Raw genomic sequence first — 26,030 nt, forward strand, 5'->3', positions numbered from 1 at the left:
CATTGCTGACAAAGGTTTCCCACGCTGTATGTAGTTATGATATCAGCATGTTCTGGTGATATGTAGCGAGGGTCCGCCCTACTAGTCCTGAACCCCCCGGAAGAGGTGACAAAACTTTGATGACACTTATTAGTGTCTACGGGCCATAATAACCACCCGCCCGGATGTATCAATTAAGTGTTAAGCGTACCATTCTGGACCCAGTGTGTAAACTCACTAAATGTGGCATTAACATATCGCTGCCAATCATTCAATTTGGAAGGGACAGGTATACCAGGCAAATTCAACTCTCTAATTGTTGCTAAGCCCAAACAGCTAGTCTGTTGTACTGTGTTATTGAGGAAAATCATCTGCACAGGGATAATAGAAGCCCTAAATAATGCGTCCCTGCCTTGCATTCGCCAATTTTTCGTTCCCCAGACACTTTTTAAATCAACAGTCTTAAACCAATATTCATACCCCTCAACCGAAAGTTTAGATACAAACAAATTCGAATACAGTAATTTAGTATTGGTCAATAACATTTGCTTATTAGCATACGGAGTAACTTTAAAATAGTAAGACTTAGCATTCTGTTGATTATGCCCAGAAAAATATGCAAATTTATCATAATACGTTTTAGAACTCCCCTGTGGAGGAGTCGGGCAATGTTCCCATTGCACAAAATCAAATATCGACTTAGGGCTACTTGCTTTATGAATAAAGTGGTGTCCATAATAATTGTAGCAAAACATGTCACCATGATTATCTCTAAATAGGTAAGCATCTTCATTGTCATAGACAGTATAATATTGTAATTCTGTCAGCATAGAATCTACTGTCTTCACATCCCAATCATCAGAAACAATGCCTGGTATAACGATATCATTCATTGATAACTTGAGAACATACGGTATTTGAATCAATTCAGTGGGACCATATATATCAAACATCACTTTATCCCACACAATCCCATCCGGAATCGGTATTGCAGAAATGTTCACATAGGACAAGTCTCTTCGCACCATATGAGATGAAAAATGTGGTTTCAACACCGTCTCCACGTGCTCAATGTCAGATCGTTCAGGAAGAAAATGACCATGTATTACTAAAAAGAAAGTAACCACAAATCCCAACCACAAAAAAAGAGTCATTACAGCCATAAAAAGCCACAAATAGTTCCAAGGAACAACAAAATATGTGCGTTTAAGCCAACACAGCAGCTTACGTGGACCTCGGATTGAAGATAGTGAGGACGAGGAGTCTGACACGGCATCATCAGTGTCGTTGAAGCAGCCAGAGGCAGTTCTTGCAAAAGGTGCAACCGTGAACAAAGAAGCAGATGGAGGCTCTCGCCGTGGCACACTGTAAACCACATGTACAGAAACATCAGTAGAACGTACAGCAACTTGATCAAAAGATTCCAAATTAATCGACGTCTGTGGAACAATCGCAAGATCATCTTCCACCCTCCCCAAGCTCGGAGAGGAAACAGCATCGGTGCAAATCACCTGCAGCGGGACTTCTTCCCCAGTAGCGAGAGGGATTCGGGAACTACTGGGTGTCCCTCTTTTTCTGCTGTGCAGAATCGGCCACATGTTGTAACTTGACATTATCAATGGAAACAAAGCGATTTCCTTTGGCCCTGTGCAGCGGTGGTAAAATCACAGTTCTCGTGCCGCTAACCCCTAATACAGGGACTGGTGCTCGATAAGAAGGACCAAATTCTTTCTTTACTGCGACCTTTTCACGCACTAGATCCCCAATCCTGGGTATCCAACCAGTAGGAGTTACTGGCTCATCCTTAATTCCTGAGGAGGCAGCACTTGCAGAAGAGTTATCGTCATGAAATTGTTGTAAATCCTGCAAAACAGTGACACGATCATTTATGTCAAAGGGCGTATCTGCTGCCTCCACACCAGGACCATCCAGATCAGGAACATACATTTGTGTTCCAAACAGGCACTCATATGAAGTACGACCCCCCAGGGACCTTCTAGGCAAGTTATTAAGTGCTCTCTGTACTCCATACAGGTGGGCTAGCCAACTACGACCCGTACCTATAACTCTGGCCATTAAGGATTGCTTTAAATCATGATTTAAACGCTCCACGACAGAATTTCCCTCGGGATGAAATGGAGACGAGAATTGGAGTTGGACCCCCAACGAAGCCAAGGTGTCCCTGAATGCCTTAGAGGCAAAAGCAGGGCCCTGGTCCGAATGAAAAGCCGCAACTGCAAATGTATCGACAAAGATGCGCAAATCTTTAATAAGAGTCCGAGCGTCAGCCGAGCGCTGTGGCCAGACCCACACAAATCTGGAGCACGAAACTACAGCAAACAAAATATATTTGTATGCACTATCTGGCTTCAGTGGACCACAATGATCCAAGTACACACACTGTAAAGGTTTATTTGAAATCAGAAGGGGCGTCTGCTGCGGGAGTCTAGCTGTCAAAGCTTTAATTTGTTGGCAGACGTCACAACAAAGGACATACTGCTTTGTCTCCTTATAGAGACCAGGCCACCAGTAACGAGCCTGTAAAAGTGAAATTGTGGCAGCCACACCAGCATGTGCAGATGCCGCCCCCTCATGTGCTGCAGAAATTAATCAAGGTCTCTCAATTTTATTGGGCATTTCACGTACACCAATGCCTGGAATGTTAACAACAGCATTTAGCGTACCACCAAAGCAGTAACTATATTTAGAAGGGAATCCTTTAGGAAAGGGCGTGCCATCAGCCGTAGCCTTTATGGCAGCCGAAATCTCTGTGTCTGGTTTGGAACTTGAACGAGTCACTGCGGCCACAGTGGCAACAGCTACTGCCGACTTCGCGGCTTCATCAGCCAAAGTGTTCCCAGCAACGTGTATCCGAACGCGCTGGTGCCCAAGTGTATGAACAATATGGACTTTAGGAAGCGTGTCTTTCAGATTCGCAACCTTACCCCACAGCAATTTGTGTTTAATGGTGTTGCCTTTAGAATCTCTGAACCCATTCAACCTCCAGTAGTGTAAATATTCATTGAAAGACTGAACACAGTAGTAGGAGTCACAGACCAGCAAGGTTAGAGTCGCCAGATCCGCGTGTTCCAATGCTAACAATAGAGCCTTGAGCTCAGCCAGCTGTGCCGTACAATCTCCCAAGGTCTGCGTATAAGTATTTTGGGGGCAGAACACTTCCCCCTCCATAGTGCCGCTCACCACCGCACATGCAGCAGAATACTGTTGTTTAGTCCCAACTGCTGGTTGCGCAGAGCCATCGGTGTACATGACCACCTGATATTGGTCAATAGGCAATGTGCCAGCGGGAGCTGGGTACTCCATTTCATATTGAAGAAATTCTTGAGTCTGCAGCTTAGGGTCAAATATGTAATCTACATCAGTGGCCATCAAAGACGTAGCCCATTGTATCCATCGCGGGTGTAAAGCTTTCGAATTAGGAACACTCGCCTTTGTAACAGCCTCCAAGGCAGGAATCGGGGAAACGACAACAATTCGTTGGCCCTGGGCAAGAGGTCTTTCTTTAATTACAGCCATCTGTATGTAGTTGCCAAATCCATATATAAATGACGCACGTCAGCCACTGCCAAATTAGCAACCGCAGGATATGGTGTGTAAGTAGCTAATAAAGGCCAGGTCGTACCATCATTACTCAGTGGACCTAACCTCACTTGTGCTACTGTGTGTGGGAGGGTGCCATCAAGCCAATTATGGTGTTCTTGATAAGATAAAGGTATCTCTAAGTATGCATAAGCCCTGTACTGTCCAGGGACATTCGCAACTGTGTATTCGTGAAAAGTGTTTGTACCCCCATCGACTGCTGGAAACACGACCCAAGAATAAAAAAGTTCAGTTCTATAGGCTGCATGGGCGTCCACCACAAAAGTGACCGGACCCCCCTGGACCGTCAGTCCATGTGCTAACAGATGTCCCATGAGCGGTTTGGCGCATATTAAGCGCTACGTGCACCACTTGAGGATTCGCCATCTAGAGAAAAACAGCACCTGGGCAGAGAAGGCACACCAATAACGGTGTTTTTCCTTTGAAAGTTCAAGCTTGAACAACCAACCACTAAGTAATAGGATGTACCTATCCCGTGGCGGTGGAAAACCTCAGCCCCACGGCCGTCTCCGCTTACGGAACCGAGGAGTCACTATAAATATGAGACCGAGAGAGTCAGCCGGACCCAAAAATCAGAGCCAGACCAATCGTTGGCGGCGCCATGTCGCGTGGGCTCTCATTATCCTAAATGAGACTACTGGATTTCTAGGTAGCAGGATCGTTCACAGTGTGGGGGACTAAGTCTGACCCACTTGGAAGGGCCTCTGTCACCCTAAATCCGGGTTTGCTCCGGCTAACTAGCAGTGCCTCATTTCTCCCAAAGGGAAGAGATGATTGGGCAGCCGAGCGCATGACATCTTTGGAACTTCTCAGGGAAGCCGTGGTCACTCAGATCCAAACCAACTCTCTCATTTACAGTATGATCTCATATACAAATGACAAAGGCAGTATGAGTTTTATATAATGTTTTAATAAAACAACTGCATTTTAGATAATAAGGCGTGAACCGCAATAACCAGAACCATACAACACAGTAGGATTGAAATAGTCACCAGGAGAGTAAAACATAAGAACAACGCTATCATAGTGTTTAATAGTTTCTACTCTCCCTCTGCTAGTTCAATTTCGAGCACAGCATGTTAAGCGTCTAACTTGCCTTTCTGAATCCCTCGGGAGACATCAGCCCTCATACCTGAGCAAAGGCCTGCGATCTTGGTTCAGCATCTGCAACAAGGCAGTCAGCGTCTAGTTGTGGTTCCCTGGTCGGAATCTCCCTCTTGAGTGTAATGGGACAAGGAAGTGTTTTTATAACTAACATTTCAGCGTGATCACAAAATGTCCCTACGCAGGAATGCCAAAGACTAAACTCCTACCACGTCTATCGGCAATGTACCAGACTGTATCCTTGACTGAAGCACAGAGTGAGCAAGAATGTGTTATGGAGAACTCCAGTGCTGAAGTAGGCTGAACAGTGTGATATGAAATATAAAACAAGACCGTAGAACTGGCTATTTGGAAAATAACAGTACGAAGCCGAATAAAAAGCATTTAGAGCAAAGTGCACGGAGGCTCTAAGCTGCAAGCAAAGGAATAAAATACATCCAGGGCAAAATGCACAAAGGCCTAAAGCCTGAAGCAAATGCGCAAAGGATATGTAAAACTGACCACACTACACTACAAGATGGAGGATTTCTAAAAGTAAGAGTCACCTCAGCTCAGGACACCTTAGGGGCTGTCCTGACGGGGGGGGGTGACTCCTCCTTGTTTTCCTCATTATCTCCTCCAGCCTTGCCGCCAAAAGTGGGGGCAGTGGCCGGAGGGGCGGGCATCTCCACTAGCTGGGGTGCCCTGTGGCGCCGTAACAAAGGGGGTGAGCCTTTGAGGCTCACCGCCAGGTGTTACAGTTCCTGCAGGGGGAGGTGAGAAGCACCTCCACCCAGTACAGGCTTTGTTCCTGGCCACAGAGTGACAAAGGCACTCTCCCCATGTGGTCAGCAACATGTCTGGTGTGTGGCAGGCTGGCAAAAACTAGTCAGCCCACACTGGAAGTCGGGTATGTTTTCAGGGGCCATCTCTAAGATGCCCTCTGGGTGTATTTTACAATAAAGTGCACACTGGCATCAGTGTGCATTTATTATGCTGAGAAGTTTGATACCAAACTTCCCGTTTTCAGTGTAGCCATTATGGTGCTGTGGAGTTCGTGTTTGACAGACTCCCAGACCATATACTCTTATGGCTACCCTGCACTTACAATGTCTTTTGCTTAGACACTGTAGGGGCATAGTGCTCATGCACATATGCCCTCACCTATGGTATAGTGCACCCTGCCTTAGGGCTGTAAGGCCTGCTAGAGGGGTGACTTACCTATGCCACAGGCAGTGTGAGGTTGGCATGACACTCTGAGGGTAGTGCCATGTCGATTTAGTCATTTTCTCCCCACCAGCACACACAAGCTGTGAAGCAGTGTGTATGTGCTGAGTGAGGGTTCCCTAGGGTGGCATTAGACATGCTGCAGCCCTTAGAGACCTTCCCTGGCATCAGGGCCCTTGGTACCAGAGGTACCAGTTACAAGGGACTTACCTGAGTGCCAGGGTTGTGCCAGTTGTGGAGACAAAGGTACAGTTTAGGGAAAGAACACTGGTGCTGGGGCCTGGTTAGCAGGGTCCCAGCACACTTTCAAATCATATCTTAGCATCAGCAAAGGCAAAAAGTCAGGGGGTAATTATGCCAAGGAGGCATTTCCTTACAGAGTGGTTCCTAAAAGACGCTGGGTCCCGCCGAGACAAGGAAAGGCTAACCAAACTATGGAGGGTCCGCAACGAACTCAGCGTGGCCCCGGACGGCCTCATACAAAGAGAGCAAAGGCAGGTGATACCTGCCAGCCTTCAGGATCGGGTAGTCACCCTTGCCCATAGAGGGCACCAAGGGATGGTAAACATGAAGTCAAGGATGAGGGAAAAGGTATGGTTCCCCCATCTCAAAGACATGGTGGCGGATTATGTGAAAAGATGCCTAGCTGACAAGCAGCCCGAGTCCTGCGCACCCGTCATCAGGGAGGCACGAGTGAAGCGCCCTGGTCAAAGGTCAACCTTGACTTTGGAAGTTTCCCTGACAGGAGTGTCTCCCTCGTTATATTCGACGGATACTCAAAATATCCGATTGTCGAGGTGATTGATTCCACAGCTTTTGCTAAAGTCGCACCAGTTCTAGAGAAGGTCTTTGCAATGTTTGGTTTTCCATCAGAAATCAAGACAGACAATGGGCCGCCTTTCCACGGGGCAGAATACAAATAGTTGCTCAACCAGTTTGGGATAACCCATTGACGCATCACCCCACAATGGCCTCAAAAGAATGGGGAGGTTGAACGTTTTCATGCGCACCGTTAACAAAGCATTAAGGATCGCCACACTAGAGTTGGCTGATCCTGAAGTGAGCCTGCAGCGGTTCCTGTGAGAGTACCGGGGGACTCCCCACTGTGCCAAGCAGCAGACCCCCTGGTCCCTAATGCTGAAGGGAGTCAGGCGGGATACAATACCCGCGTGACCCAGGTGGAAAACAAAGCACTATGACCCGAGGACAACCCAAGAGGGGAGGCAAGAGACTAATGCACGAGCCAGCCTGAGGCACAACATCACCAGCTCAACGCAGACGATCAAGTCATCACCTGGGACCACAGCCCCGGATGGAAATTCCGGACACCTTTTGAGCCGGGAGCATGGACAGTCATCTCGACAACTGGCACAATGGTGACAGCCTGAAAAAGGGTCGAACAGGTCAGCCGAAACATATTGTGGTTTCAGAAGGTCCCCGCTCCCCATAGTCCAGCAGATGACCCAGAACCCGCTGACGAAGCCTGGGATGCCACTTCCAGGGCACCAGAGGCAGATACCACTGATGGAGATGGCACGAGTCCTCAGTGCAGGGATAGAGTCCCCCAGACCTGAGATGTTTTAGAGACTCAGGGGCACACTAGCCATATCCACCCTTGGTGCCCTGGGCTACGGCTTAACCCCCAGCCAAGCCAGCAGCTGAGAGACTATGGAAGTCATTATGACCCCGGTGGTCGGCGTTAATGTGGCGGTAGTACTGCCAACAGGCTGGTGGTACTTACCGCCACATTATGACATTGGCCAATGTACCACTCCGACCGCCATGGCAGTAGCAGCCACTGGGCTGGAGATAACTATCTCCAGCTCGGCAGCCGCAATTGTGCCGCCTGTGGGATTATGAACCCGCCTACCGCCAAGGTTTTTGTGTTGCGTTTGTAATGCCATGAAAACCATGGCTGTAGGCCCTATCAGTGACAGGGAATTCCTTCCCTGTCACTGATAGGAAGCCCCCACCTCTCCATACACTCCCCCCACCTCTCCAAATACCCCCCACCCTCCCCTGCATCCACCCCCCCTATTCACACACACGCAGACACACACTCATTCACACATACATACACGCATGCATTCATCCAATCACACACACATCCACACACACTTCAAAATATACACGCAGACATGCATTCTGATTTCTATAGATACATGCATTCACACTTCCATACATTCACGCACGCAATCAACACTAAACCCACACCCGCAATCACGCACACACTCACACATACTTGCACCCCCCCCAGCCCACACACACACAACACCCCTCTCCCCTGTCAGAGACCCGACTTACTTAGATCCAGGGGGTCTTCCGGCAGGGGACAGAACGGGACACTGCTACCGCCAACAGTGCCCGCCAGCAGATCTCCGCTAGTCCGTATTATTTTTCATAATACGGCTGGCGGCAGTCTACTGGCATGGCTCTGCTGGTGGTAGCTGCGCCACCTTACCGACATCAGCCAGTATGGCCACAACCGGATTTCCGCCCTTCTTGTGGCAGAAATCCCGCTGTGGTAATAATATGGCGGATGGCTGGTAGCTGCGGCGACGGTCTTTTGGGCCCTGTCACTCAGTGACTTTTAACCTACTTAGCTTGCTCTGTTTTAGCACTTTTATTTAATTAATTCTTCCAAAATGGCTTCCATGTTTATAGTTAGGAAGATGTTTTAGTTTCATGTTATCAGTGCCATTCTGTAAAGGTGTCACTATCAGCGTCAAAGATAAATGAGATACGTAGGAATTCACATTTTTTACTTTCCCCCTTTCGTGTGCCAGTAACATAATGTACCTTCTCAGGGAAATTGTTTGTATAATTGCCGCCCCAAGCATGTCTTCCTATCTATTGTTTGCTAACATACCTGTATCAGGGGTCCTACCAGATCTGTATAAATACATCTCACACAGACAAGATATTCATAAGGATTCCTACCAGATGCCATCAACGCTATCAATGCTACACATCGCCTTGCTGCTGACCCACTCTTCATATCCCCACAGAGTCTGATCGAGAGCCCTCATTCCAAGGTAATGAGGGTTGGGAGGCTCTTCTCATGGACATGGTACCGACAGATTAGTTCAAGAGGCACTCATTATAACATGAAAAATAATAGTACGATAAGTCAGTATACATAGGTAATGTTTTATCATATATTTCTGAAAATTAATAGGATTATTTCCAACATAATCCCCAATTACAGTATCACTGTCCAAATCCAAATAGTAGAATTAATTGATCTGTTGTTCCAAGATTGCTATGATCCAAAGTCCAAGTCCAGATTTCTCTAATCAAAGTTCAATCATATTCTTCAAAAGATGATATAGCTTATTATTTAAACTTTAGCAGCCGCATCCAAATTGATAGCTAGTCCAGATTTTCTCAAATCAAGGTTCAATCATATTCTTCAAAGGATGATATAGCTTATTATTTAAATTTTAGCAGCCGCATCCAAATTGATAGCCAACACGTGTTTCGTCCGGGAGTTTCCCAATGACTTCATCAGGGCTGTAAATTATATAGGTACCTATTATTATATGTGTATCCATATTTCCTAATTAAAAAGGAGAGACCTCCACCAGTGTATGGACATGAAAAAATATATGAGAAAATGTAAAAAAGGGGTGAAGAAAATATATGAAAGGAATATAAAAATTAATGGAAAAGTTGTGGAATAAAATGTGAACACAATGGTGGGATGCAGACATATGTTAGTTCTCAGTGCCCCTTAATTCCCAAAATGTGAGAATATCATACCCTTAGGTATCAAACATCATATATTATTATTAGATACTATGTCACCCATTCTTGAGTGAAAGGTGAACATGGTGTTAGGATATAAGAATTAGTGAATAAGTATCAAAAAAATGTAACTTACTTAAATCGCTCTTATTTACTGAATATGAGCAGACACCGTACCCTAGTGATGTCCCTTGCTACTAAAAAACACGTGCAAATGAGCCATGCTCTTACCTAAACATATATGTAGATGCGTCCTATATCATAAGTATTCCTTACAAGCGAATCCCAGAATAATTCCGTTAAGCAACTTATCTGCTATGTAAAATAAAAAAAATTAATATAACGATCAAACACGTCCAACCAAACCAATATCAAGAAACAAATCAGAACCATAGTGAACCCTAAAATCCCATCTTTATCTAATCAGAGTTCTTATCAAAATTAACATGCCCTATTAAATAAATTCCTCCAATATAAATAAAATAGGCCAAGTATATAAGTATATCGTAATCATATCTCTCTCCTAAGTCCCTTTTAAAAAAAAAAAAAAAAAAAAGCATTTTTACTATGTCCTATCCTGAAATCTTGAATAAACTTATACCTAAAGCATGTAGCTTACCTGATATCAGTTATATCAATCCACCTTCTAATGAGTCAAAACGTGAAGCGCGAGTACGTGTGTGTATCGATGAAGTATCAAAACTCGAATGTTCATGTCTGGGTCCCTTATGTGAGACCACAGACAAATAAAAATAAAAGAAGGACCAAGAGTTATGGCGGCCATCTTTAGAGTGAATCACATCTTCCAAACAGAAATGTAAAAAGTAACCATAAAGCAAGGACTACAATATTGGCGGCCATCTTGGAGGGATAAAGTATCAAAACTGAAATAAAAATAAAAGAAGGACCAAGAGTTATGGCGGCCATCTTTAGAGTGAATCACACCTTCCAGACAGGAAAGTAAAAAGTAATCATAAAGAAAGGACTACAATACTGGCGGCCATCTTGGAGGGAGTCTCACAAAGACATATAACAATGGTCAAAAAAAAGAGAGGAACTACCTTATATACCGACTATCTTCAAATGATTATATCTCCAATAGTAAACTATTAAATAAAGACCTGGAGAGAGCATTGTAATATATACCCTAATAGGAGTGCTCATATTAAAATGAGATGTTGTAAATAAAATTCAAATACCAACCGAAATTAGAATTTTATGTGTTATTAGCAATGAGTGTAAAACAACAAACCATCTACAGTGAAGATTAGTAAATAGTTTTAAAGAAAATCAGTAATATATAAGGAAAGTGCAGTCAATATATTTGTAATATTTGAATAATATATCCCCAGAGATTATATATCTAAACTTCATAATGTAATTGGTTGCAAAGGTTGTTACATTGCATCATTTCGTTATTAATCCTACCAAATACAAAGCATGGATCAAAAAATTGGATGTACACTACTTTCACAGAAAATCAAATTTCATCGCCAGTACGTGCTATCATTGAACAGTAGATACATTAGTTAAGGTGAATTACATTTCACATTAGACCAGAATCTCAATATACCCAAATGATGTCAGTTTACAAGATTTATATGAACTTATATTAATGACAAAATTTAGTCAAGTATCATATTGACAATATTGAGATAACTTACCACTGCTGAATACTGTTAAGATGTAAAATATGTTTTCCCTAGTCACCAAGAATTTCTTTTTTTTACATAGCAGATAAGTTGCTTAACGGAATTATTCTGGGATTAGCTTGTAAGGAATACTTATGATATAGGACGCATCTACATATATGTTTAGGTAAGAGCATGGCTCATTTACACATGTTTTTTAGTAGCAAGGGACATCACTAGGGTACGGGGTCAGCTCATATTCAGTAAATAAGAGCGATTTAAGTAAGTTTCATTTTTTTGATACTTATTCACTAATTCTTATATCCTAACACCATGTTCACCTTTCACTCAAGAATGGGTGACATAGTATCTAATAATAATATATGATGTTTGATACCTAAGGGTATGATATTCTCACATTTTGGGAATTAAGGTGCACTGGGAACTAACATATGTCTGCATCCCACCATTGTGTTCACATTTTATTCCTCAACTTTTCCATTAATTTTTATATTCCTTTCATATATTTTCTTCACCCCTTTTTTACATTTTCTCATATATTTTTTCATGTCCATACACTGGTGGAGTTCTCTCCTTTTTAATTAGGAAATATGGATACACATATAATAATAGGTACCTATATAATTTACAGCCCTGATGAAGTTATTGGGAAACTCCCGGACGAAACACATGTTGGCTATCAATTTGGATGCGGCTGCTAAAATGTAAATAATAAGCTATATCATCCTTTGAAGAATATCATTGAACCTTGATTTGAGAAAATCTGGACTGGCTATCAATTTGGATGCGGCTGCTAAAGTTTAAATAATAAGCTATATCATCTTTTGAAGAATATGATTGAACTTTGATTAGAGAAATCTTGACTTGGACTTTGGATCATAGCAATCTTGGAACAACAGATCAATTAATTCTACTATTTGGATTTGGACAGTGATACTGTAATTGGGGATTATGTTGGAAATAATCCTATTAATTTTCAGAAATATATGACAAAACATTACCTATGTATACTGACTTCTCGTACTATTAATTTTCATGTTATAATGAGTGCCTCTTGAACTTTATATTTGCAATAGTGCTTTTAGCATATATCAAGACCTTTTGGGTGTGGTCTTTCAAGAGTGCACCATTTCGAGATTCGACATTCTTCGTTGATATTCACCTCGCTACCCAGAGCGCCTAGTTTTCTCCCAGTACAATACACCCACACGTAGTTAGAGTACCGACAGATTAGGTTTAACACACCTAGCTCTCTTTAGGTTAGAGATTAGGTTTATCATGCCTAGGTATTAGGGTCTACACCACACCTGCTTTATACTTCATGGTATTGCAAGATGATGGGGGTCTTTGTTTTCATGACTCTTGTTTTTACCATTCTATTCCGTGCATTATTCATTATCCTAATGATTGCAGCCCATGCTACTTATAGTAGATTGCAGTCTTGTTGATAAAACCCATTGAAAACTCTACTGCATCTCTTTCATTGCCTGTGTTTGATTGAGACATGTTGTTCATGTGAGATAGGGGTAATCTCCATTTAACCACGACCTCCCTGAGGTGTCACACTGTTGAGTTCATGCATAAAGGCTGCCACAAATCACCTTTTACTGTTTGGGTTTTTGGTGAGGTACTGCTTGTGAGGCAGGAGGGTTGGGACAACAGTTGCGACTTGTTCTAGGACTGACCTAGTCACCTACAAACGTAAGTTCTGTCATCCTTAAACCAGCAGTCTTGCCTAGAGCAAGAGTCAAACTACGAAAAGGCAAAAAGTAAGCATGAGAAGCAGCCAGAATCAAAACACACTTAAAACATCCGCAAATGTTTCCCTTTAATTTTCTGCATGAGAAATGTCCGAAAAAAGGCCACCTGACCCCCACCTCACACTGCACACTTCCAGCACGTCGCATCACAGCCCCACTTACCTCTGAAAAAACAGAGCGAATTGTACAGCACCAGGAGCCAGCAAACCACGAGTCCCATATGCAGGGAAGCTTCCAGGTCATCTGTTTTGTCACTAGTCACCAATGTGCTGTCTCCTAAACCATTGATGACAGTCAAGTCAAAGGATTCACAGAGGGCCTTCATCGCAGTCTTCTAAGCTTGTGCAGTGTAGGGAATGCTCTGTCAGGCTTTTGCATTTTTCTCCTTCATTGCGGTTTACATCTCCATCTATTATGGGATGATTTGTGGGGAGAGCTCCCAGGGTTTGTCAGTGCTTTAGCCCATTTCTATTCTGCTGAATCATCAGTGAAGTTGTGAGATTTCTCATTGTGTTCCAAATTCCAAGAGCCACTCCTTCGTTTGATCTAGTCGACGCGTTTCGGTCTTTTTAGACGCTAACTTCGTGTCTCTGCTTATGCGATTGGATCCGTGATGAAGCCGATTACTTTGAAATCGGGCGATAAGGCTATGATTACCTCGCACCCCCGTTTACTTATCTCCTCGCTGTTCTAACCAAGGCACTGTTGCTTTTTTGTCCTGAGGAGGCCGTATGTGATAAGGCCGAAACGCGTCGACTAGATCAAACGAAGGAGTGGCTCTTGGAATTTTGAATAAGATTGAATAATTCGGGGAATGGATTGAACTTTTATCCCAGCGAATAATGGTCTTCACCATATAGGATATTTCCTTCCCACAACAGTCACTACCTGGATATAAGAATGCTTACCACATGATGGTGTAGCAGTTTTCCTTTTATGTATTATGGTGCCCTTGTTTGTTTTTGTATCTGTTTCATATGTGTTATGGTTATGTACAGGCGATTTTTTTACTTTTTTGGATTTAATCTATTTATTTGGAATAAAGAAATTATTTTTCAGCAAAAAATTAAGGTTTTTGCTTAGATAGTTAATACTTATCTATCCTTGCTGGATAACTTGTTTTCTTGCTTTATCTCTGTCCCTTATCCAGTTGGGTTATTGGGACTGCCCCCCCTTTTTTGCTATGGTCCCATATGGCTGTTCAACTGAGAAGAACCCTGTCAGGCAGTTGGTTGCACAAATCACGCTCAGTAACCCTTCAAAAAACAGCTCAGTGCTCAGGCTCTGATTTATGAAAAGTTAGCGCCGTCATTGTGTTATTTTTTTACACAAAAGCAGCGTAAACTTACAAAATATAACTATATTTTGGAAGTTTGCACCGCTTTTGTGTCCAAAAATGATGCAAAGGCAGCGTGAACTTTTCATGGCTCGTTCGTTCAGAGAGGCCCCAATCTGAATGTTGGTCCTCATAAGTTTTCTTTTTGCATCTTCGGCCCAGAATTCAACAACTCACTTTCTTTATTGCTTGTCCTCCAAGCACTTGTTGAGGACTGAGATTGTGTAGTCTGCTTTGTTTCGGCTTTTGATAATAAACCTGCCGGTTTCTTCTTAACCTCTCCAAGTTAACTCTACATCAAGTACTAGAGCAGGGGTCTCCAACATTTTCTGTAGTGAGAGTTACTTCTGATCGGTGAAAATCATCTTGTGCTACTGAAGGCTAAACAGCTTGTGCATTGTTACCAGACACCCCCAAGCCCAGCTTAATAAACTTTAAGCCTAATGTTCATTGAGCCAGATACTATGGTTTGAATAAAATTATTTGATTTGGGGCACTGGGTAGGGCTGTCAGGTGTGTCAGTGAGAACATGGTCGTTGTTGGATGCATGAACATGTGTGCGTATGAATGGGATATATGTTTATGAGTGACTGACAGCCTGTGTTGTATGTACATGTGGCACAGGACATACCTTTTGCCATATGTGGCACTTTTACATATATAACACAAACATACAACCATGTTTTTGAAAGGGAGAAATTTAAAGTACAGGAAAAATGTTCTGCAACAATGTTCAAAATGTGGAACATGTTTCTGCACTTTAAATCTCTCCCATTTAAAAAATGACTGCAGTTTTCAATTATACATATGGCACAGTGTATACTGACCACTTGGAGCAAGGCCTGCTGTTTTCTAATGTAAAACTTTTAAATGGTAGAAAATTTAAATAAAGAGTTAACTTAATCATTAGAGTAACTTTTCATTGGAATTTTCTACAAGTTAATAGCATTCAGAAACATCATTTTGTTCTCAAATTTTGAGTTGATAAGGACTTTTATTTAAAAGTTAACTACCTCAGTGCTTCAGTTCTTCACCTCTGTGCCGCAGCAGAGCCTGGGTCATAATAAATCTGACTGGCACTGCTCATTATCAGGCCCTGCTCTCTACAACCTAATGATAATAATCTAAAAAATCAGCCTTCCCTGAACTTTAAAAGGAAATATGCTCCTATGCTTAGATAAAAATAAACATAAGGCTGTGAGCAACCCTGAAGGTGCCTGTGAGCTAATGGTAGCTCACGATTGACTGGTTGTAGAGACCTGAGAGTGTCAATCTTTTCTACCAGTGTTGCACGCATATCCTACGTAGCCAGCAATACAAGTTCAATATGTCAGCAGTGTCCACAGTTTCTGTTCTCTACGCAGTGGCATTGTTAGATCTTACAGAAGTATATGGCTAGCTATGAAGATATCCTGAAAGTGGAGGCACCGGATGGATTGATCTGGGCTTTCCCACCCTTTTTGGATTACCAAGTGTCTGATCTACGCAGATGTTCAGAGTAATTTACAACCTCTAACCCCCTTTGTTGTCTGAATATTGCTCTCGAGACTTTGCTAAACTAAGCTCTTGGGAGCGTGCCCCTGCCAACTGTTCCCGTTTGGCAGACTGCCCAGTCTCAAATACTGCTATTTCACAGTATTTAGCTCCTGCTGTAACATAGGTGCCTAACTACCATTTAATGGCCTCAGGATGTACTGGGCTGCACTATCATGCTTTGGTGTACTGATAGAGCAGCCTCTCATGTACAATATCAGAACCACACTTTCTTTACAGCACTCTTGTCACAAGGTGAGGGCCACTCTGCTCATAGTTGTATCAAGGTTCTTTGCTCCTCTCCAGATGGGAATCTCACCATTAAACAGGAGGGGTCTCAGCCAAGAGTCTAGAGTATTCTCCCTGCCTCGCTGGCCCCCAATCTGCTTTCCTTCTCTCGTTAGTTCTGCCCAGCTTACATCCACGTGTCCCCTTCTGCTTCTTATGCCTCTCACATGCTCAGCTTTCCCCCTGCTCCCTCCTCCTCCAGCCTCTTACTCTCAGTGGTTCTGCCTCACTTGCATCCATATTTGCATCAATGCTGTATCTTCCCATAGGGTTGCTACCTGGCCAGTCTAGTACTAAAATGTCTGATATTTTTAAGTAAAGACTGGTAAAATGCTTGGAACTCAACAAAAGCTGATATGTATTTCTGTTCCTATTTATTCCTGCTTGAAATGCAAGGGTTAACTTGTAATACAAGCATAAATCTCATCATTTTTTTTTCCAAACAATATACCTAATTCCCAAATGATATTTAAAGCTAACCTAGGAGAAATTGAAATTTTAAGCAAGGCACATAGCGGATTTTTCCACAAGCTGCTACTCACGTACCAGCTACCTGCCATTTGTATCTGAAAAAGGTGGCAACCTGATATAAATTTGTCTTGCCAACTTTAAATTCACCTCTCCCCTCCATTCTCTGCAAAAGGAAAAAAGCCTGTTGTGATGGGGGTGTATTAGCTTTCATTTCTATGACACCCTGTTGTTCATTCCTGGACAGGGAGGGTTGGCTTAAATTCACACCTATGAAGCCCTTTACTGTTGCCCGTCTCACTGGTGTTATCATGCAAGGACCCGCAGGAGAGGTTGCTAAAAGAGAAAAAAAGGGTAAAAAAAAGATAAACGCAGAGTATTGCTGTGCCCACCATGGCTTAAGAACAGTCAAAGTAGGACTCTGGATGGCCGTGGATCACTGGCTGGCAGTCTCAGCCCCAGGGCGGCAGCTACTCAACAGGGGTGGCGGGCGGGACAAGACAGGGCGGGGGAATGGGAAAAAAATGAAAACAGTTTTTAAAATTGCTTACATTTGGGGGAGACACATTCGCCTCTGCTCCGTCCTCGCCCTCTTTCTCTTCTCAGCTGAACACAGGCTCCCAGTCAATCACGACACTGCTGTCACCAGCATGACAGTAGCATCACGATTTAGCTGAGTGGCCTGCTTCGTCGCTCAGACTGGGAGTGGGAGTCTGGGCATGTTCTCCACTCGGCTGTGCAATACACCTGGGTAGAGAACATGCAAAGTGCTCATGTTTGGCTATCCCAACACGGCCGGCCAGACATGCGCACTTTGTGCTGCAAAACCCCTCCTACAGCCCTCCTCCTGCACCCTCCCTCCAGCCCAGCCCCACCCCTTATTCCCAGGAAAAAAAATGACAATATCATCACGTTATTATCATTTTATTTTTCCTTTCCCCACAGTCCAGTGGGGTGATCCTCCTCCCCCTTAGCGGAGGAGCCACCCCTGCTCAACCCCACCTCTGACAGTGAGGCTGAAGCCCTTTCAGCCTAATGGTTGTTGCGCACCTGTCTAACATAATGTGTGAAGCTCAAATTTCTTCATAAATTATGGCTGACTGTATCAGTTACTGTGGCGGAGGGGGAGTGAGGCAGGATGTCTTCAGCCAAAGGGACCATGAGGTGCCAAGAGTCTGCAGAATAGAGGACATTTCACTGGTTTGTCGATTTGAAGGGAGTTGGTAATTAGGAGACATTGAGGCCGAACAGGAGCTCCACAGCCTTGTTGGTTAACGGTTGACAGACAGGGGCCAAGTGGAGTTGGGGATTGCATGCATTAGTTATGAGTGGCCTGGCACATGAAGTTGGAAGAAGGTGTGTGGCTTGTCAATAGTTAATGAGTACATTTGGGGCATATGCCTGATAGTGATGGGCATTATGGGGGCAGGGTCAAGATTGTAAAGACTTTAAGCAACTTAAGATTTAGAGGAATGGTGGTTGAGGAGAGCAACATTTTACGACCATAAAGCTTTTGGCTGGGAGTGGAGATGGTGTAACCTGGCCAAGGACAGCTTTAAGGCAGTGACAAGATATGATGACATGATTATGTGCATGCATAGCTACAGTGAGGTGACAGGCTTACCACTTTAAGGTTCATGCTGCCAAAAGATGGGACTTTTGATGATGCACCAGGGCCAGGTGGTGGTCAGCATGTGGGTCTCAAGGAAGAGGATGGACTGGTGCAGGGCTGGATGCCTGGTGGAGAGTGGTGGATGACGTAACAACGGACTTCTTTTAAGCAGTGTGGGGGTTAGGGGACCAGGTACCTGTGGGCATGTGGGAGGAAGTGAGGGCTGGTATTAGACACATCCTACGATAGTAGGGGTTGGTGTGCTGCAGAGATGAGGAGAAAAGGATCAGGAAGAACAACATAGGCTCAAATTTGTACTTTTTCACCAAAAACTGCGCTAACGCAGTTTTGCGTCAAAGAGCAGAGCGCCGGCTTGCGCTATTCCACAGCGCCAGCCGGGCGCCATATTTAAGGAATGGCACAAGCTGGGGCAAAGGGTGGGCTAACGTCAAGGAAAATTACATTAGCTGGTTGTGGGTGGCAGTTGAATGGGGTTTTGCACTGAAAAATGACATTAGGCTGGTTTGAGTAAAAGAAAATGACTCTAACCAGCCTAGCCGCATTTCTTAATGCAAGACCTACCATACCACATGACTCCTGTCTTAGAAAAGGCAGGAGTCATGCCCACCACCCCAATGGCCAGCACAGGGGACAAGGGTCCCCTGGGCATGGCCATTGCACCCAGTGCCATGTGGGGACCCATTTCAGGGCCCCCAATGGCACTTAAAAAAGGCAAAATACTTACCTATACTTACCTGGGATGGGGTTCCCCATCCTTCGCTGTCCCTCTGGTGTAGGTAGGGGTGACCCTGGGGCCTGGGGAAGGCAGCTGTGGACTTATTCCTTGGTGTTCCACCATGGAAATGGGCCCACAGATCCTCTAACGCCTGCCCTGACCCAAGCGTTAAATAAAGGCGCTAAGCAAGCTTAGCGACAATATTTAGGCCACCCTTCCTCCTGTGCACCATTTTTGCATGGGAGGATAAATAAGGTGCTAGTGCCTTAGAGTCATTTTTTGCCCGGGAACGCCTACCTTGCATCTCATTGACACAAGGTAGTTTCCCACTAGCAAGAAATGACTTTAACTCCAAAACTTTGGCGCTAGACAGGTCTAGCGCTAAAGTATTAATTTGGAGTTGGGTTTGCGCTGAATTTGTGTAAAAACAAATGACGCAAATTCGGCACAAAGCAAATATAAATCTTGGCCATAGTGCGCAAGGCAGTGTGTGTGGTAATGATTATGGGTGACAGGGGCTGTCAATGTTAAAAGTTTGGGGCCACAATGTGGGGATACAGTGCTAAGTGGTGAACATTCCAGGTGAATGAAAAAGATGGCAAAGAAATTAGTAGGACATTTCAGGAATATGGAGGCCATAAAGAAGGATAGTGAGAACTTCTATAAATTGGCCTAAAAAGCACCAGTGATAGCAGTGTGGCTGCAACAAGGAAGATCTGCTGGTGCATCAGTCTAAGAATACTATAGTACTGTACTAGGGTTTTATGAGCTTTTGAAAGGGGTTCAGGATATGGTGAAGGGCTAGAGTATTAATGTATAGTGCATAAAATTGAGACCACTGTTAACAAGAAGAGAGGGAGCTTTGACATACAGTGGAGATGTGTATAAGAACAGACTAGAAGGGGTAAGTCCACGGTTCACTGGAGCGGAGGAGTGAAGGTCCTGGTGCAGCTGGTGAGGTTGTAGTGATGTTGATAAAAGTAGTAGGAGTTATGGGATGCAAGAGAGAATGGGCTTGAAGTGTTAGACTTTCAAGTTCATTCCGTGAAGATTTGTTGGGTGTGCATAAAATGGAAGGTATAGAGAAGGGTGCAGGTTTGGTAATGGAGAGGCGCCTGGGTTTTACTACGCAGGTGCCATAAGGGTATAAGAAGGGCATGTCAAAAGTGATAATGAATGGCAGCTATTTTGTGGACGTTATTCAGACAACCTGCGAATAGTGTCAGATGCCGTCAACAACACTGATTCGGTACTGTGGGTCTTCCGGAATCCTTGTTGAGACCGATCTAAGCTGCCAGAGTGATGAAGAAAAGTAGAAAGCTCATAGTTAATATGTTTCTCGAAAATGTTTGCCAAAGTGGGAAGTAAGGAAATCGGTCATAAGTTGTTCAGATCATGTGATGCTCGGTCCGGTTTCCTTTTCAGAGGGATTACCGTTGCCTCCCTCCAGGATGGGGGGAAGACACCAGTAGATAACACCTCCTGAAAGACCGGCACAAGAGTCGGAGCGACTAATTCCGAAACCATCTGTAGGATGTGGGGTGGACAAGGATCATTAGAGGAGCCTGATTTAATTCCCATTAAAAGTTCTGTGATCCTGTCAGGCAGTAAAGGCTTAAAATTCGTGAGCATTGGAATGTCGATGTCCAAAGAAGAAATCAAGACTTTGGAAGAGCATTGAATCTCAACAGAGTGCGAAAAGTTAGAGTGAATTTGGAAGATTTTAGTTTCAAAATAAGATGCCACTTTATTACAGAATTTCTGAGAATTATCCACCTCAGCATAAGGAAGGGGTGTAGTCAAAGACTGAACCACCCTAAATAATTATCTTGGGTATTCGATGCACCTTTAATCATTACAGTTAAATAGTCCGACTTGGCATTGAAGCATGCATCCTTATAGACCTTCAGGACTATTCTCAACTTAACCTTCTCCCCTAAATTGGGAGTTAGCTTCCAGCGCCTTTCTTGTTGGCGATATCCCCTTTGTAAAAGCTGAAGGTCCTTACTGAACCATGGACAACTATTTGTTTATACTGATGAGGTCCTAGTCACTACAGGAGCCAATTGATTCAAAGCGGAAGTAATACCATAATTAAGACCATCTAAAACAGACATAGGGGAGCTACCCGCAGCTTCCCACCCAGCAGTCAAGGCTGGGCTTGGCTGATGTTTTGTGATCCTGTTCCACTGTCGTGCAGAATTGTGTTTCATACTCGTGCTTTGATCAGGATATGAATTCCTTTCTAAAGATTAAAAGGTGATGATCAGACCACTCCAGAGGGATGTTAGTCACCGTCACTTGATCTTCAGGACGTGCAAAAATCCTGTCTAAAATGTGACCGGCCGAATGAGTGGCCGAAGTGACTTCATGGTCCCAGTCAAAAGTCGCCATAAAATTGACCAAGTCCTTAATATGAGTGTGTTGACTATCATCAAAATGGAGATTAAAAGCCCCCAAAATAATACAATTTGTGAAAATATCCAGTAGCTCAATTAAATGAGGCCAGTCTTGCAAGAAGGTTGGGTGAGGGCCTGAGGATCTGTAGACTAAAAGTCCTTCCAGAAGAATACTATTTTTCTGACAAATCTTGAAATACAAGCCCTCTCAAGTCTTCGATAGAGAATTTGCGGGCTCCCACTGACATGTGCAATGAGACCTACAAATAATCACTAACCCACCCCCTCGGCCCGTAGATCTACCCAGTCTAAAGAAGGAATATCCTAAAGGTGTTGCTGCAATAAAATCTGGATTAGAGTCAGTTTTAGCCCAGGATTCTGTGATAAAAAGACAATCTAACTTATGACAGTCAATCAAATCTTCAATTTCTGCCTTGTGTTTAGGAAGGGACCGCACATTCATCAATGCTATTCCATCTCCTTCTGGTCACCCAAAAGGGGGCTTGGCAATCTATATATCAACCATGGTTAATGCAAAACTTTTTCACTACATTGTAGGTACACTGTTTTATCAGGTTTTGCCTGGAATTAGCCTCAGGCTCACAACTGAGCACTGGTAACTTTTATAACAATATCACAATAGTAGATATAGGCCTCATCTTGTCGAAATTAGATCACTACTTGGATTCCCTCCACTCCAAAGGTGGCAAGGAGCTGGGCTTGATTTGGGGAGGCGACTTCAATGCTCATCTCTGCCCCCTGTATATAAAGATGCTTGCAGCATTATCAATTGTGAAGGGAATTCTTTATTTCATTTTTTCCACAATGCATTTTGCAATAATAATAATTATTTGATGATGAAATTTAATATGTGTTTTGCGAATTAATATAGCTCCATGAACAATTTTTTCCCTTTAACCTTTGTGGGCAAGGGACAGGGTTCTGCGATTGATTTCATCCGACTCTCTTCCAATCTAGCTGCCAGGGCAGGGGAGCAGCTAGTACATAACCTTGCATTGGTCGAGCATCTTCCCCAAAGTCTCATTGTAGACATCAGTAGCTGCTAGGAGACAATCAGAAAATCTAGGAGAATTACTGGCATCACTGCACACAAGAGTAAAGGCACTCACATTAAGTGAGAGTTTGTTAACTTTGAAACCTTCACATCTCAACTGGTTAAGAGAAATCGTGCCTTGTTTGAGACCTGCCTAGACGTTGAGGCTGACACAGCCAGTATCAAGAACACTTTTATTGCCCTTTCAGAAGCAGTGTTACATGCACTACATAGAGCGACCAGTGCGGGCCTTGGTAAGACAAGGGGTAGGTTTGATGAAGCATGCTTCAAGTCCCGTAAAGAGTTGATGGTCTCGATTTATAACTAACCTAGGCCCACTAGTCAGGTCGAGCACTGTAGGAAGACATATAAAATGGCATTTGTAGCAAGGAAAAACGTCCTCAGATTAAAAGCTTGGGAGGCGCTCCAAAAAGCTAAAATTAGGAATGACCAGAAGGCTTTCTGGACCATCATTAATCAACCGTTCCTCAAAGACAATGACACACCTCTGATTGATTCTGCTATATCTGGCCATGTTTGGGTCACTTTCTTTGGGGTAGGGGTTACATTACTAGTAATGAGACAGGCATCGCCAGCAATTGCCCCACCACAGCAAAGGAGTGCTTCCTTCCAAGTACTGCCCCTCACTAGAACAGGTGATTGTGGCTGTCCATCTTTAGTGGAAAAGCTCCTGGCCGTATGCGGTCCCTTTTCACCTATTCAAGAGTAATCTGGATCTGTGGGCTCCTTTGGTAGCGAACACTCTCAGAGCAGCAAGCTCTTCCACCAAGATTCCTTCTTGGTCCAGTTTGCTTGCAGTTGTTTTCGCCCAATCTCCTTCCTGGACTCCACTGTGAAAGTGCTGGGCTGCATCTTACTCTCCCGTTTGGAGGCCTGGGCAGAGAAATTGGCAAATAATTCACTCAATACCTTGATGAATGGTCATACAACAGATTGGTAACTCAGTAGAAGGATCCAAAACAAGCCCTACATTTACTTGGTGCCTCCAGTCTAGAACTTGTTGAATATTTCTAGCAACATAAATCTTCCTTAAAATCGTGGCGGGTTCAAGGTAAATTGCAGCTATAAAATAGCCCAAAATATTTATGAGGGGATTGTCATATCCAAAGACTTTGATGTCATTATTTTCTAGCTTCCTGTCGAACCACCAGTTCTTGAACAATCTGTCAGTTACTAAAGAAAAAAAGGTCACCCATTGTTAATCAACATTGCTCTGTCTATAGTTATTTCACAAGACAGAGGTTTACATGGCTCCTTACCAATGGCGAATGCCTTTCTGCACAAGCATCACAATTCTCCACCACAAGAACCATGTTCTCTCTTTCAGTGTCCTCAACACTACTTTCCATTTTGCCCTCCCGGATGACATGAATGATATAGTGGGATATTCACACATTAGAGAAATTTGCGACTTTACAGCTCTTGAAACATTCTTTACTGATGGCCAGGCAGAAGACTTATTAGAGAACTTTGAACAATCTGACCCATCTTGCAGTGCCCTTGACAACCTCAATAAGTTCAGAGACAGGTGGAATTTTATTTCTGAGTTGTGTTGTGAATGGGATCTGATCAAACACTAAATGCGATCCAAAATGGTGGTAAGTTTTTACGTTAGACCTGGATGGCTCACAGCAATCAGAAGCCTGCAAGTGCTGCCTGAAATTCAAAATTCAAGATGATGGCACTTTGTTGGTTACAGCCGGATGGATCACTGCAGTCTGAACAAGCATTTGCAATGCAATAGGTCTCACATTTGTAATAGTTAGAGCTATTGGTGTTGTAAATGACAATATCTTTTACCTATGTGTTTTGGTTTGGAGTGGAGTGGATGTATGTGGTGTGGAGTGGAATTATGTGGGTTGGATTGGAATTGTTACTTGTGGAATTGTGTGGTGTGGAGTGGATTTGTGCAGTGGAATTATGTGGTATGGTGTGTAGTTGATTTATGTAGATAGTAATTGTTGGGTCTGGACTTTTTTGCAGGGTTATCCCCAAGCTTTTTGCATTCTTCTCCCTATTTTTTCTGACATGTCTTTGTTGGCTTTATGACTCTGGGCACTTTACCACTGCTAAGCAGTGCTAAAATGCATTTGCTCTCTGTCTAAAATGTATTGGTTTTTCCATGATTGGCATATTTGATTTACTAGTAAGTCCCTAGTATAGTGCACCTGGTATGCCCAGGGCCTGTAAATCAAATGCCATTAGTGGGTCCGCAGCACTGATTTTGCCACCCATATGAGTAGCCCTGTAAACATGTCTCAGACCTGCCACTGCAGTGTCTGTGTGTGCAGTTTTAATGTCGACTCTGGCAAATGCACCCACTTGCCAGGCCCAAACCTTCCCTTTTATCACCTGAAAGTCACCCAGTGTTATTGTTCCCATAATGTAAATCACGGGTAGTGGCACCACAGTAGGCCCCTGATGGGTGAGTGCAATAGATGTACCACCGCCTTACTGGTACCTGATATTTATGTTTGAAACTAGAGTTGTGCAGCGGAAAACAGGCAATTAATCAAGAAAATGGGCAGCTGTGCTGTCTGCGAGGTAGAAAGCAGACAGTGACAGCAGTGCGCATTCAAAATGTTAAACAAAAAAACACACACACAAGCTTTCTTTCCAAACACACAGAGGGGGTAATTTTGACCCTGGCGGTACGGGACCGCCAGGGCTAAAACAACGGAAGCACCGCCAACAGGCTGGCGGTGCTTCCAGTCGCACGGCCGCAACACCGCCGGCTCCATTTGTTGCGCCCGTGATCCCCGCTGGGCTGGCGGGCGCCTGCCCAGCGGGGATCTCGAAATGGCCGCAGCGGGGGTGCGGCCACATTGGCGGCCGCATGGCGGTCAGATCTTGGCGGGCGGCTAATGCCGCCCGCCAAGGTCGTAATGACCCCCAGAATGTTCATGCAAGTACTTAGTCAGATACATACCTGTCAGGGACTCTTTTAACCAGCAGTGACATCACAACTACTTACTGATTTATGACAATTTGTGGGCACTTCATGGTGAACAGAGGCAGCTTCACAGCGCGTCAGTTTAATTACAACTATATGCATTTTCAAGGCTGTGTTGCTACACACAAAAAGCCTTGTCTCTCACAGCTCATCTTCTTTTTGATGTGCTGCTGCTTATGGCTGTTCATGTCAAGCAAGGATAGATGCAATGCAGATGCTGGTGTCATGGAGAAGGCGGGGCTTTGGGTCATTAGGGAGACACACATAGCCAGTCATGGAAGAAGGGGGAGGTTGATATAGCATCCGTACAAATGCAGCTCTGCCACAAAGGGGTTTCTCAGGTGCTTGAGGGATTAAACAGAATTGGTATGTGTCTACACTTCCATACACCAGCTTTTGATGTTCCCTTTCTTAGGTGCTGTTTAACTTTTAGCAAAGTGGCTATGACACTTGTATACACTGTCCTTTTCGATCATCTGGTACGGACTAGGTGGAGGGGAGGGAGAAAGAGACACCAGGCTGAGGGAGCAAGATGAAGCAGCAACGGGGCAGGTGGGGATC

This window comes from Pleurodeles waltl, chromosome 12 (assembly GCF_031143425.1).
Source record: "Pleurodeles waltl isolate 20211129_DDA chromosome 12, aPleWal1.hap1.20221129, whole genome shotgun sequence".
Classification (NCBI taxonomy): Eukaryota; Metazoa; Chordata; class Amphibia; order Caudata; family Salamandridae; genus Pleurodeles; species Pleurodeles waltl.